Genomic DNA, 12,383 nt, shown 5'->3' with positions numbered 1-12,383 from the left:
TTCACACTGAGCCACATTATAACATACCATGTTTAATTGCATAAAATATTTCATCTCTTTCAGATCTGTCACTGGTGGACGTGGAGGTAAAATGATCCAAAAGAGTAATTTACTTTTACCCTCAGATTCTAAATGTAGAGATTAATGAGACATTTGTATAGTTTTAAAATGAATTGCAACAGGGAAATGCAAAAAAATGACTTTGTACAGCTTCAGCCTGTGGTCTTTCTTCCTCCTCTTGTCTCTGCTCTTCCCTCTCTTCCTCTTTCTTTCCTTTTTCTGCTATTTTCTATTTATGCTTTTCCCTTTCTCCCCGCCCCGTGCTATTCTCTGTAAATCTGGAAGTTAAAATCCAGCCGTGATCCAGAGAGAATGATTTTTTTAATCAAAGACAGATAATTATTAGTGATGTTCAGGGCTGAAAATCATGGATTCACCCTTCCCTGATTCTGTTGAATCTATTCCAAAGACCATAACTACTTTTGTCAGTGAAGCTGGCAGGCACGCACTGAGGACTCACACAGAGAGGATCTGTTCAGAGAAAATCAATTTTTAAGCAGGAATTGCCCATCACAATTAAGATCTGTGTACTTTCAAACATCAGCCCAGCTCACCAGTTAAATCCAAATAAAACTTTTTTCACTATTTCAGGTTTTACTTTGGTATACTTGAGGAATGGAAGGAAGGGCCAGAATGTGTCATCTCCCTATGGGGCTTGTCACATATGTCACTATGGGGAGAATTATTGAGCCATTTGACTTCTGCAACCAGGTAACGTGAAAGATGAAATCACACTCTGGCTTCTAGAACACATGCTGAATAGGTATTGGTTTGGGTGGCAAGCTCTCTGATGTCCCGAGGGTCTTACATGTCAAATACCAAGTGTACATCAAAGGCAATGGAACATGAAGTTCTGTGCTGTTCCTGGTATTTGACAAATGGCTGAGCATAAGCATAAGTCAGATTAGTCTCATGGAATACTGAACAGGTGAGAGTGGCAGTGTTCTTTTCAACCTGTGTAAGAACCGAATTGAAGCAGTTAATGGCTTCCCATGACATTCCCTTTCAGCAAACTCATTCTAAGAACAAATATAAGTTTGAATATCTCAAAACAAGAAGTAGTTGGGCTTTTTATTTTTTATTTTTTTGGTACTGGGGATTGAGCTCAGAGGCACTTGACCACTGAGCTACGTCCCCAGCCCTATTTTGTATTTTATTTAGAGACAAGGTCAGATTTAGTGCCTCACCATTGCTGAAGCTGGCTTTGAACTTACAATCCTTCTGCCTCAGCTTCCTGAGCTACTGGGATTACAGGGATAGTTTTTCATTTTGCGACGGGACAATGTGTGGTATTTTACAGAATTCTCTGCACCAACTGCTTAGTATATTGTAGTTTTAAGTGATGAGACTTCTGGATTTTCCCCTCTGGGAGTATTCCAATGTGCCTCAAACTGCTTAATATTATATTCTCTTTATAAAAGTCTTTAAATTATAAAATCTTTTAATGAAATTATAATCATTTCATTTTGAATTAATTGTTTTGGTTTATCTATTTAGTTTTGGATATCAGATTACCCACTGCCTTTCAGAAATGGACTTTCTGCATCATCTGCATGAATGCATGTAAAGTGAGTAGTATGAAAAGGTATAAAGGGTAGGGCATAGAAAGGCTATGTTCTCTCCAATCTTCTTAAATCCCATCATTTGGAATTGCTATCCTTGGATCCCTATATACCCTTGTGATTTGTACCACACACATCATGATTAAAGTAAATGTATTCTTTCTGAAGAAAGGAAACTCTGAAACCTGCGGTGGACTTCCAAAGCTGTGTGGGTTGCCAAGAAGGCTTTGTTTTCAGAATAGGGTGATCATCTGCTTCTGTCAGACCTGGAGTGATGATATACATTAGGTTTGAAGGGACATAATGAGACTAATTCTTCCTGTTACTTTCTTCCTAAAGGGTGTTCTGAGAAAGGGAGATTGAGACTATTTCAGAGCTGTCTTCATTGCAAGAGAATTTTTTTTACAAAGACACCCCCACCTTTTTTTTTTTTTTTGCACCTGTTTAATAAACGACCTTTAACATTAACAGCAAATAAATGAGGCTGGGTTAAGAAAATTTGGGCACATGAATGGAAATCCTTCTGTAGAATGGGTTTTGTAAAAGAAGGTGTACCCCACACCAGTGGCTCCAGCTTGAATGCCCAATGCAGTAAGGGAGACGGGATGGCAAGGTGGACAACCGGAAGAAGCTCTGCTGGGGAAATTGCATCATGGGTGAGCCTTAAAGTGCCCGGATGTCCTGCCGAAAGGAATAGACCCTGCTTTCAAGATGGGTGGCCAAGGAAAGAAGTGAGTGCAAGTTAACTTCCCATACATCAAGGTTACTGCTTACTATTAGTGAACGTGACAGAATGAGGGTACTGCCAGGGGAAACAGACTCGCCTCAGGGGGAGTGTTAAGGGAAGGCACTTGCGATATTCTAACATTATTTCCATTAGAGGAAAAAGCCCCTCCTGGGGACATTTAATCCTTGTCTCATCAGTACAAGATGGTGTTTTATAGAATCCTCTGAACCACAGTTGCTTCATATATGCTATGGTTTTAAGTGATGGGACTTTTGGCTTTTTTCCCCTGGGAGATTGTTACAAATTCTAAAGATATTTCTGTGTTACAATTGTGTTAAGAAGGCACATTTTGACCTGATTTTATTTATTGTAGAGCATCACAACCATTTATAGTGCTAGACAAGTGTTAAATATTAATGTATTTCCCTACTCTACCAGTATCTAGACATCACGTGAGTGTTAATTACCAAAAACCAGTGAAAAGCTGTCTAGAAGCTGCCCTACTTTACCCTTAAAAGGCAACCCCCTTGGAGAAAGTTCCAAAATATGTAAAATAAGTATGCCCCTACTTTGCAGTCTAGTGACACCCTATGAATGTAATTCTCTCTAAAAGTAGACAGATTGTCTTGGATACCATGTAGCTGAGCTCTCTCGATCCTTTACTTCCAAGTTATACTAAGAAATCTTATCTTAGTTCATAGTATTCAGAGATAATATATTTTTCTTCCATTGGCTTTTTTTTGTGTGTGCTGGTAATCAAATGCATGGACCTTACATATGTGAGGCAAGTGCTTTACTATGAAGCTATACTCCCAGCCTTCTTCTTCTTTTCAAGTGAGATACAGATGCTGTCCTTCTTGTGGTACCTGATGGGAAAAACAAAACAAAACAAAAATTATATTCACAATCCTTTTAGATCTTGAGTCTAGCTGGATAGATTCTTTTTCCCTGAGTGAAGTAGTATGGGAGAACTCTGGTTTTATAAAATAAAGGCGATTCCAACATTGACGGGTGAGATAGAAACCCACCATAGCCTTTTGCATTACCACTTTTGATGGCTTAATTGGACACAATATTAAAAAAAATCACTGGACATGGAAATAAATGGCAGATTGATAGCTTCCCATATTCTTCTGCTATTATAGTGAAGGGAGAGGAGGAGGAATCTGGTGAAATGGCCTTTTCTCTAACAGTATCAGTATATTTTTCTTTTTATTACCTTTCTGTTAAAAGTTGACTCTGAAGGAAGTCACCTTGGATAAAATCAAAGAAGTAGTGGAGAAATCTAGAACTTAAGTAAGCACATGATTTTTAATAGAATAATAATGATATTAATACTTACTTTTCAAAGCTTATTTAGATAGGATTTAAAAGGATATGACACTTAGAGAAGACAGAATTATGGTCATTGTGATTTTAAGAAGGAGCACTAGGGTGTTAGTAGAGTCACTTGTATTAGACTAGTTCTTCTGTAGACAATAACTATAACTTCTGAGAAAGGAAAAAACAGAATGTTGGATGCACTGGAGAGTAATCAAAAACAGGTAGAAACCAAAGGAGATTTAAGTCATGAAAGATGGGAACTACACTGTGTGAGGACCAGTTTACGGAGTTTTCCCCTTTGTCTCCAGAGGCACCCCTGGTTCATAACGCTTATGATGGCTGGAATCCAAGAAAAGAAATGCTGTAAACATGGTGCCAGTGGAGGGAAATTGGGGCTCCCAATGTAAATTGAGACTGTGGAGAACTCTTAGAAATAGAGAAGAGGCAGAAAGAAGGTGGAGATTCACAAGTCTATATCAAATCCTTTGCTGATCCCCGAATTCTGACCACATAGGAGACAGAAATAGCTTTAGGATTGAAAGTGTTGAAAAAGGATGTTACTTGCTCATCGCTGCAAGAGAAAATTTGTAATATAAATTCTGGAAACTAAGAGGAACTTAGTAGATATGTGAACCTTCCATTAAAAACCTTCCCTACAGAAAGGACACACATTAGGAGTAAAGATTATGTCCAGAATGAAGGAATTTTACAAAAGCCTATGTGAAAATCCAAAGTGATGCATCATATTAAAGTACAAATGTAAGACTCTGCAAATTTCAGATGATCCACTCATACATTTTAATTAGTCTAACAGGAGTAAAAAAATTAAAAATCTAGTTTTCTACAATATTATCCACAATAGTCAATGACTAATAAAAATTACTAGTCATACAAAAATAATGGAAAGTGGTTAAGAGAAAAAGAATTCCGGAGAAATTGACCTGAAGATGGCCCAGATGTTAGAGCTAACTACAAAACACAAAGATATGGAAGGCACATGCGAGGATGTGAAAAACTAGACAAGGTTTGAATTGTGGCTCTTGGATTTAATGACTGCAGCCCGAGGAAAGGGGTCCTCTGTGCTATATTTCCATCATCCATAAGCTTGTTAGCAAAACGTGAAATACAAAATATAAAAATAACTACTGTAACTATGTTTACAGTTAAAAGAAAAGATGATCACAATGAGAGAACAAATGGAGATCTCAGAAGATAAAAGGTGACTATCAAAGAGCAAAAGAGAACTTTTAGGTCTGGAAACATGCTAGCTTAAATGAAAACAATTATTGGAAGGCTATATCCCTGTTTAAGGAAAGATCAGTAAACTTAAAGATAGATGATTAGAAATTACCCAATGTGAAGAACAGAATGAAATAACTCTCAAAAAATAAGTGACATGTAAGATGTATGAGTGATTGACAATCTATTCATAAAGTACCAGAAATGTGGGGGGGAGAGAGTACAAATTTATTTTTATTTATGTACATGAGTTGTATGTATGTATGATATATACACATATAAATGCACAAATAAATATGCTCAATATTCCAAATTTGGTTTTTAAATAAACTATTAAAGAAACTCAGCAAACTACACATAGGATAAATATAAATAACACATAGCCTTCTTATATTCAAAATGCTAAATTTATTTTGGAAATGAATGTTCTCTATTATTATTCATTTATCAAAAAAACTTAATTTTTCTGTCATGATGACCAGCACAACACAAAGATATGGAAGGCACATACTAGATCTGTGAAAAAATAGATAAGATTTGAATTGTGGCTCTTGGATTTAATGACTGCAGCCTGAGGAAAGGGGACCTCTATGCTATATTTGCATCATCCATAAGCTTGTTAGTAGCTATGGACTATTGTGAAGGTTCAGCAAGATACAGGACATGAACAGACTTAATGTACCATCCAGCACAGAGAGAGCATTCCGTAAATGTCCACTTTCCTTTGTCCCAGGCATTTGGAGTTCCTCTTTTTTGTCAGTGACTGAGGTTATTCTATGTAATAGAAGATGTAGAAGCATATTTTATAAAAAGAAAAATCTAGTTTCTAATTTTTAGGCAAAGGCCTCTGGTCATTTCAACTTGGATTGTTAAGTATTTCAAATAACACTTTCATTTGCCAGGGAGACATACATAGGAAGCCTATATCGCTGAAAATACATTTTCTTACCATAATAAACAGCTTAACAAGAAGATGGTTTATGCTTACTAATGTCTTTATCACATTCAGATGTCTACAGAGTTTCAGGATCAAAAGTACCTGTGGAAAAACTAACTATGTGTCTGTAAGGACAAAATTCACTTCCATGTCTTTACTGCATGAATGAGGGTGAGGTGGTAACTTTAGGGTTAGGAATGGTGATTGATAGCTAATTTTTGAGAAATTAAGTTTGATCAGCTCTTCCTAAAGCTTTGCAGATATACTTGAGACATTAGTTAGGCAGTTTCCTTTTTAGTTAGTAAATAGCTTGTCACTGGAAACTTTTGAAAATGGCTTTAAAAAATAAACTAATTACTCTGATCTATCAATTGTCATCCTACCTTCTTGAAATATCACATTTTGGTTATCGAAATAATGCTTCAGCAAGAGTTCGTGTCATCATGTTTCTCCTTTGTAATTGAAAGAAATTACTTAAATGTGGGGTCTGGGTCCCCTATTGCATGATGTGCATTGAGAATTCCCACTAACCCAGGAACTGGTGAAGGCCATCAGCACTTGCATTTACAATTTTTTAATCACTGGCTTTAAATTTATTTCACCAACTTTATAAATTATCACTCTACTATCAACACCAATTTATGAGATTTTTAAAAATTTGTGATAGACCCCTGGACAACTTAAGAGTAGCAAGAGTTATGCCATCCAGTCACCTTGTAGGACAGTTCCTCACAACTGCTACTGTTGAGGTGATTTAAGCTTCTATTTTGCTACTGCTGCTTTTTTATACCAGTTTCTTCAATTCAGTATTTTGTAGTAAAATCAAAGACAGAGATACAGTGTACTATATGAACTTAAATAAATGTTTACCAGGGAAAGCTGTGCATAAGACAGCTCCTAATATGTGCACAGTCTGCTTTCAAAGGCATTGGGTGTTATTTCTTATGGGAGCTCTGGTTGTGATAAAAAGGCAAATAAATCTTTGGGAATTGAGAAGCACTTCTTACTTGGATGGCCCACTTCATGCAATTATTGCATCACAGAAAAAAAAGCAAGGCTATTTTTGGTGGTCTCTATTCTTTGGAAAGAGAAGAAGCAGTGTCTCTCATTTTTAGAATTCTATTCATTAGTTTTTCCATTACCTATAAGGTAGAATATATAAGAAAAATAATACCAGAGTATAATTGTGTATATACTTATGCTGAGATTAGAAGGTAATAAACTATATATTGTTAATATACGTATTAAAAATCAGTATGGTTTGAATGTCCTTTAGCACCTTTGGCATTTCTTTCATTTGACCAGCAGTTATTATACCCCTGTTCTAGGAAACAAGGTATGATGACATACTACGAATGTTGTAAGATCTCTGATATGGAAGAGCTCTCAATAGTCTGCCTTCAGAACTAATCAAATGTTCTCCATCTGATTATTTTCTGTCTTTAGAAATTAGCACCAGAGGAACAGTGTATTAATGAATGAATTGTAACCAAATCCTGATAAAGTTCCAATATTGAAATAAAGTTCTAACAAACTGTAGCCAGCAAGCTAGAGCCTTCTCTTTTCTAGGATATTTAGCCATCCTGTCTATATCTTCTACCTGTGATATCAGCTCCACAGAAAGCAGAAGTCAAAAGACAGTTTGTCTTAACAGTAGAATGCTTTGGGGAGATATTTTTTCTCAAGTGTTGAGTTCAGATGGATTCTGGAAATGGTAATAGTTCGATGAAAGACATGTGTCTCCTTCCCTCCCTTGAAATCTAAGCTTGCTTGCTCATCCTTAAAACTGGGCACAGTTTTCTGTTTACATTTCCACATTCCACGGACTAAGCTACTGTGAAATCTCAACCTAAGCTGTCTTTGCTAATGAATATACAGTATGCTGAAAAAGTATGATACTTACCTTGGAAGGCAGAAGCATAATTCTGTTAGGGATTCTTCTCTATCAATATTTATTTAACTCTATTTATATGTATGTATATATGCATGAATATACATATTGATATAATTCCTGTAAGTCAGCACAGTGGGAATCATAGATGTTAACTTGTGGTGGAGTCTAAAGATGGTGTTTTTTCTTGACTACATTTCAGTAATGACCTTTTCTATGGTTGAAGAATTCAATTCAACCCCTTACACACAACATAAGTCAAGACTATGTTCTAACTCTTTAATTTAACCTGACCACTCAGTTACCTGAATCCTTACAGAAACAATTACTGGGCTCTGGCTAACATACTGATGTCTGATTCTTGGTGACTCGGGACTTGGAACTCTGCGAAAACAATGGAAACCAATAGATTTGATTCAGTCTTGGGGTGTGTCACACAGGAATCCTCAGTGGATGTTTGGCATTTAACACATTTCTTGAGCTTCTCAGGAGATGCAGGAGAGCTTTAGCCTACAGACTCAGAATTGAGTAGTTGGGAGGGAATTTACAAGGAAGGAGGGACAGGAAGAATGAACAAACAGTAACTCACATCATGGGTTATATGCACTCCAGTGCTACGATGAGGAGCCCTGACTAGTCGTCTTGTAGATAATTGCTTATTTTTCTGAGTGCTGCCATTTTTATTTGCGTCAGTCTAGAGACAGGGAAAGACTTCTCAAAGGTGAAAAATCAGTTATTCTTTAGAATCCTCTGAGATCCTGAGTACCCAAGGGGAGTGGTTACATTGTCTGCCTCTGTCCTGTGTCTGTTCTGAAAGCACACTGTATAAGAAAGATCATTTGTATGCCTAAAATCAAAGTTCATTACTTTGGTTCCATTACTGGTCTGCCTCTAACTGACCGAGTGGACTTGAACAATTCATTTAATTTCTCTGGATTTCAGTTTCCCATAATGATAATTTTTTTCTTTTATTATATATGACAAGAGGACAATTCACATATATAAAGCACAAATTTTTCATATCTCTGGTTGTATACAAAGTATATTCATACCAATTTATGTCTTCATACATGTATTTTGGATAATGATGTCCATCACATTCCATCATCATTGCTGACCCCCTGCCCCATCCCTTCCCCTCCTATCCCTCTGCCCTATCTAGAGTTCTTCTATTCCTCCCATGCTCCCCACCCACCCCACTATGAACCAGCTTCCTTATATCAGAGAAAACATTCAGCATTTTGTTTTTTGGGGATTGGCTTCCACAGTTTAGCTATTTTGAATTGTGCTGCTATAATAAACACTGATGTGGCTGTGTCCCTGTAGTATGCTGTTTTTAAGTCCTTTGGGTATAGACCAAGGAGAGGGACAGCTGGGTCAAATGGTGGTTCCATTCCAAGTTTTCCAAGGAATCTCCATACTGCTTTCCATTTTGGCTGCACCAATTTTCAGTCCCACTAGCAGTGTATGAGTGTGCCTTTCCCCCCACATCCTCGCCAACAATTATTGTTGTTCGTATTCTTAATAGCTGCCATTCTGACTGGAGTGATATGAATTCTTAAGAGTAGTTTTGATTTGCATTTTTCTAATTGCTACCAATGATGAATGTTTTTTTCATATATTTGTTGTTTTATTGTATATCATCTTCTGAGAAGTGGTTGTTCAGGTCCTTGGCCCATACATTGATTGGGTTATTTGGTTTTTTGATATTTAGCTTTTTGAGTACATATACCCTAGAGATTAGTGCTCTGTCTGTGTAAGGGGTAAAGATTTTCTCCCAAGATGTAGGCTCTCTGTTGACCTCACAGATTGTTTCTTTTGCTGAGAAGAGACTTTTTAATTTGAATCCATCCCATTTATTGATTCTTGATTTTAATTCTTGTGCTATAGGAATCGTATTAAGAAAATTGGGACCTAATTTCATAGGATAGAGATTAGGGCCTATTGGAAAGAGGTGAAAGATCTATATAATGAAAACTACTGAACTCTAAAGAAAGAAATAAAAGAAGACCTTAGAAGATGGATTCACCTTGCTCTTGGGTAGACAGAATTAATATTATCAAAATGACCATACTGCCAAAAGCACTATACAGATTTAATGCAATCCTGATCAAAATCCCAATGACATTTCTCACAGAAATAGAAAAATTGGTCATGAAATTCATCTGAAAAAATAAGAGACCCAGAATTGCTAAATAAATCCTTAGCAAGAAGAGTGAAGTAGGGGGCATCACTATACCAGACCTTAAACTATACTACAGAGCAAAAATAATAAAAATAGCATAGTATTGGCACCAAAACAGACTGGTAGACCAATGGTATAGAATAGAGGACACAGAGACTAGCCCACAAAACTACAATTATCTTATATTAGACACAGTTGGAAAAAAGATAGCCTCTCTAACAAATGATGTTGGGAAAACTGGAAATCTATATACAACAAAATGAAATTAAACCCCTATTTCTCACCATGCACAAAACTCAACTCAAAATGTATCAAGGACCTAGGAATAAAACCAGAGTCCCATAATAATAATCACAACATCTAATATTTGAGGAACTACCATATGGCATATGATATATAGTATTTCAGTTGATCCTCAAAATAATCTTATATAGGAGCAGATAGCATACTCCACCTTTATGTTGAAGAAGGTGAAACTCAGTTAAATGAGCAAGCTTTGGAAGATCACTCCAGACTTTTGCTTACAGTTGTTATTCATTAAAGATAGTATATGTAGCATCCATAGCTGTCTTAAAGTACTGAAAGAAGTTTATAACCTTCCAAAAGAACCAAGTCCAACAAATTCAGTAGCCAAATTGTATTAGAATTCAGAATTAATTATTCTACTAAAGAATTTGGGCAGACTGCTTGCAGTACACAATTATCATTAATGAATTCTTACAAACAGGTCAAATCTCCTCCATCTTTCAGTGTTCAGTGCTGTTCGGCAACATTTTCCTCACACTTTATTTATTTACATCTTGTGGGGAGGCAGGTGTTAAGCCTCTTGAATACCAACAACATAAGCATATTTCCTAGAATGCTGGACTCCTGGAAAATGGGTTTTATGAAGTATTCCTAAATGTGGTCTTAAGATTGGTTCAGATCCCCTGAAATTAGTTAAGGAATTACTTACATTGTACCATCCATTTTCCTCATTATCAAATGAAACCTTCAGTTCATAGTTCAAGGATTCAAGCTTAAATGAAATAAAACTCTTAGGGGAATGGGTGTTGGAGGAGAAGAATGAAGAATTGATGACCTATTAATTGTTGTAATTCTCCACCTTGAATTACTGACAGCTTGTGACACTATAACCTTACAAATTGCAATCTATAAACAGCTTGGAAAATATGACCTTTGTGTTACAATTGGTCTTGCACAGGCCTTCAGCTTATCACAAACAGCTGCCACCAGTATATTTCCTTGAATGCTGCAGGAAAGAGGGAATGCATATGACCATAACACTGGATATCATTTAGACAGAACTCAACAAGGCCACTCACAGACAGAACTGATAGATGGTGAGTGGCAGAAAGCTCCTCAGCCAGGGGAGAAGTATTAGAAATTTGCTCATCATTGATTTAAAGTCACCATGTAGAAAGAACTAATTAGCTGAAGGTGGTTGACTTAGCACTTTTTCTTCTCCACTTTTGAAATAGTCAAGGATTGTCCTTAAACAGGACAGAGACGCTCTGGTGTATTTTTGCTAGTATTTCTGCCAACCTTTATTCTCCAGGGTAAAAAGCTGCTGAAAGTCTCCAAACTTTGGTTTGAGATGTGGCTTGGATTTTATTCTCTGGCACAAATCTTTAGAATTTCTTCACATTGCATTAGTTAAAAACTAAGTCAGTGACATACAATTCTTACATTACTCCAGTATGCTGCATTTGGGCATAACCCATGGCAATGGTTTGACATGCTGGTCCATCTCTGACTTGTTCTTTTTGTTTTCTCTTCCTGGTTCCAGGGCATACCTTTTTTAGGTTTCCATATATCTCAGTTGTATCTCTGGTGGAACATATTCAGGGTATTGGAAATGGTTCTGGGAGTCATAAGATGTTCATTACTGGTCTGCCTTCAACTGACCAAGTGCATTTGGGCAGTTTGTTTAATTTCTTGGGGCTTCAGTTTCCCTTAATGATAATCATCATAATATCTGATATTTGAAGGACTTTCACATGGAAGAGATTTATACAATACGTAGTATTTCAGTAGATCCTCAAAATAATACTGCGAAGTAGGAGCAGATAGCATACCCCACCTTTATGTTGAGGAAGCTAAAACTCACAGAGGTCATCTCCCACGAAGGTGGCTGGGTCAGGACACCAGCCTGACTACCTTAATGTGGCTATAGTCAGATTTCCAGATATGGAAATCAGGGTTTACAGGGCCTGTGAGAGCTGCACAAGTGATGCCATTGAGTGTGCCCACGTGAGAGATGGGGAGTTCTTGTCTGCAAGCAGAAGGTAGCTTGTTCCACCCTTTTAGCAAATTGCACATGGTGGTAATATAAACTTGATATTGCCAGATTTCCAGCATATTTTTCAGAGAAGCAAAAATGTCAGTTTGATATTTTTAAATGATGGCAATTGATTCTCTTTGTTTTGGAAACACGTTGAAGACCAGTATTATGTAGG

General features: G+C 36.8%; 1 protein-coding gene across 5 annotated transcripts in view; it reads left to right on the top strand.

Annotated features, from left to right (window-relative positions):
• The window catches only part of SORCS1 (sortilin related VPS10 domain containing receptor 1), a gene marked incomplete at its 3' end in the record, with an annotated part of 491,305 nt that overhangs the window by 149,512 nt on the left and 329,410 nt on the right, over positions 1 to 12,383 (top strand). The window lies entirely within an intron of this gene.

Source organism: Spermophilus citellus, assembly GCF_964194105.1.
Source record: "Spermophilus citellus genome assembly, chromosome: 15".
NCBI classification, from domain to species: domain Eukaryota; kingdom Metazoa; phylum Chordata; class Mammalia; order Rodentia; family Sciuridae; genus Spermophilus; species Spermophilus citellus.
The sequence above is the reverse complement of the archived record's forward strand: the minus strand, read 5'-3'. Positions and strand labels throughout refer to the sequence as shown.